Source organism: Chlorocebus sabaeus, chromosome 13, assembly GCF_047675955.1.
Source record: "Chlorocebus sabaeus isolate Y175 chromosome 13, mChlSab1.0.hap1, whole genome shotgun sequence".
NCBI lineage: Eukaryota > Metazoa > Chordata > Mammalia > Primates > Cercopithecidae > Chlorocebus > Chlorocebus sabaeus.
Window position 1 is genome coordinate 75,364,981 of NC_132916.1, and position 3,297 is coordinate 75,368,277.

General features: G+C 35.9%; 1 protein-coding gene across 1 annotated transcript in view; it reads left to right on the forward strand.

The window, feature by feature from the left end:
* The window catches only part of GRM1 (glutamate metabotropic receptor 1), a 442,031-nt gene extending 440,013 nt beyond the window's left edge, over positions 1 to 2,018 (forward strand). Inside the window, exon 10 of the mRNA XM_008006735.3 lies at positions 1 to 2,018. This exon is cut by the window's left edge and continues 1,703 nt beyond it. The gene's annotated coding sequence lies outside the window, so the exon portion shown is untranslated.
* Positions 2,019 to 3,297: the final 1,279 nt, after the last annotated feature.

Sequence of the window (3,297 nt, forward strand, 5' to 3'; positions counted from 1 at the left end):
GGAGGAAGGAGCTAGAAATAGGACAATCCATCAGCATGGGACTTTGGAAAAAAAAAAAAAAAAAAAAAAAAAAAACATGATCAGCTTCTCACGTTCCATATTCACTTATTGGCGATTTGGGGAAAAGGCCAGAAGAAGAGATTATTTCGAGAGTGGCGGGAACCCTTTTGTGGATTAACTTGTGTTTGTGCCAAGCGGGCTTTCCATTGACCTTCAGTTAAAGAACAAACCATGTGGCAAAATTGTTACCCTTCCACTTACTGTAGCAAATAATACCTACCAGTTGAACTTCTAAGATGCGTATATGTACAATTTGGTGCCATTATTTCTCTTACGTATTACAGAAACAAATCCATCTTTGAATCTAATGGTGTACTCATAGCAACTATTACTGGTTTAAATGACAAATAATTCTATCCTATTGTCACTGAAGTCCTTGTAACTAGCGAGTGAATGTGTTCCTGTGTCCTTGTATATGTGCGATCGTAAAATTTGTGCAATGTAATGTCAAATGTCAACCTAGTAGTCAATCTAACTGCAATTAGAAATTGTCTTTTGAATATACTAGATTTATTTTTTATGTTCCAATAATGTTTTATACATCGTCATCAATATCTACAGAAGCTCTTTGAAGGTTTGAATACTATAGCTCAATGTTTTCACATGCGGCTTGGATGGACATTTTTCTTCTAAGATGGAACTTATTTTTCAGATATTTTCTGATGTGGCGACATGTTATTAATGGTTTGAAAATTTGTTATATTAAAAGTGCACAAAAACTGAGAGTGAAAATAAACGGTACATTTTATAAGCTTGCACACATTATTAAAACATAAGATTGAACAAAGCATTTAGATTATTCCAGGTTATATTAGGTTTTTTTTAAAGATTTTCCACAGCTACTTGAGCGTCTAACATACAGTAACATCTAACTCAGCTCATAATTTGTAAAATCTTTATCAATCACATTTTGCCTTCTTTTAATTTTTATGTTCATGGACTTTTATTCCTGTGTCTTTGCTGTCATAACTTTTTGTTTCTGTTATTTGCTGTTGTGTAATATCCATTGACATGTAATCCACTTATTCCATCTTTACCATCCCTTTTTACCCCCAATAAAAGGATTTTTCTTGCTGTTTTGATTTCTTCTATTATTTGTGGAATGAATTCAACCCCCCTTAAATATCTTTGTTTATGTCTTATGTTCAGTCATATTTTAATATGCTTCCTTCATATTGAAGCTGCTGATTTCTCAGCCAAAAATCATCTTAGAATCTTTAAATACCCAGTGCATCATTTGTTCAGAATTTAACATCCACTCCAATGTTGGAGGATTGTATTTCTTGTACTTCTACTGCCAAGTTTAGTCAGTTCCACACCAAGAATGAACTTCATTTCCTTTAAAAATTATTTTAAAACACCTTTATTGTAAAGATCTCATGACTGAGATGTGGACTTCAGTTCCATGTTTTCATTGTAAGAAAGCAGACAGAGGAAAATCAATGGCTCCAGTGATTAATAGATGGGTTTTTAGTAATTGACAAATTCATGAGGGAAAGCATATGATCTCTATTAGTGAATCATGTTTATTTTTTACTCTTAATGCCACTAATGTACATCTCTAATATCACAGGGCTTGTGCATTCAGATTTTGTAAAAATTAGAATAGATAAGGAAAACAACTTATATTCAAGTATAAGATGACATTAGGTTGGTCTAAGACATTTGGTGAACATGTTCATTCAACTGTGATCACTTTATTACTCTGAATGCCTATGATTATTGTGATTACGGGGTCTCCTGAATAAATAGAGTATTAGTCCTTATGTCATCATTGTTCAAAATTGGAGGCGTACACATACATACCCTATACCAAGAGGGCCGAAACTCTTCACCTTAACGTATGTGCTGATACAAGTTGTTCAGTTTCTTGTAAACGTGTTTTCCTTTGGCTTGTTACTGCCTTTTGTCAAATAATCTTGATAACGCTGTATAATAAATATTTTCTATTTATTAAATGTGTATGTTCTTTCTCTGTAGTCTGTGAGAGTTATAATAATAGAAATAGACCAGTAGAAGAAACAATTCCAAGGTTTTGATTTGACTCAGAACATGTCTTCTGGGTGAAAGCTGGAGAATGCCACACAAGATCTACAGATCAAGTAGGTGAGAAGTACAATTCGACCATGAAGAAGTGGTAGCTCATGTTATAGCAGTTTTAAATGAACTCCAAAATTAAAATTTGCAGTGCCCTTGGCAGATATTGTCATTCGTCTTTTTGATGAGGGTGTGAGGCTGAACAAACTCCTGGCATTCTAGTGGAGCTCTGGGGGCAAAGGCATCCAATGGTCCCGGCTTTGTTTTATTCACACCCTGCAAGGCTTTTCTTTCCATGGTTCACACTTTAGGGGAACCTCGTTTCCAATCTTACTGCTTCTCTTCTGTTCACCCTAAGTTCTACTCCTCTACATTTCAACAGACACTTCATTGGTTCCCAAACAAAGGAGTCTCTGTTATTCACATTTTCTGCTATGAGATTCCTGCAAAGTAAGGCATTTCCCAAGTATCACTCGAAAAGAGAATGTGATGGTACAAGGACCACACCATGAGATTCGTTATGCGTTTTGATGGCAGGAGCAAGCACCATACAGGAAGTCTCATGTTGAAGAACCAGAAACAGGGGCTGGGACACCAGAGGTTTCTTCAATGTGCCTAAAAGATGGAATAATAAATTATGAAATGTTTGTGTCTCAAGAGGAAAAGTCATAGGAGAGAGAATGAGAAACAAAAATAGGAAAGAAAAATGATAGAGAAGAAAAAGAAAAATGTTGAACATCCATAGTCCAAAGACATATCCAAATGTCATGGTAGGTCACAAAGGACTCCATCTGAGAGAGTCCAGAAGCTTTCCTTGGACCATATGGAAGGCATTTGGAGAGGCAAGGATTAGGGTCCAGATGCCATAAATGATGTATGAGTAACTGCCCCATGATTTCTACAGAGAATGCCCTGTGAGGGAATCAAAGAGAAGGGAAGAAACACTTTTATAACCTGCTGTGTTCCAGCCACTGTGTGCTAGGTTCTTTGAATTCATTCTCATTTAATCTTTCCATTACTGCTGTCATATAGAAACTTTAGATAACTGAACTAACGCATCTCAAATTTCTCAGCTAGTAAGTAGCCCAACAGGGCTTCCATCCTCATTTTCATCCAATATAGAGCCTCTTAATTCATGTTCCTCTCCAGAGCCCAGGAAAGAATGAAGGACGTGGTTCCTTTGTGCTTGGGATCAATTTT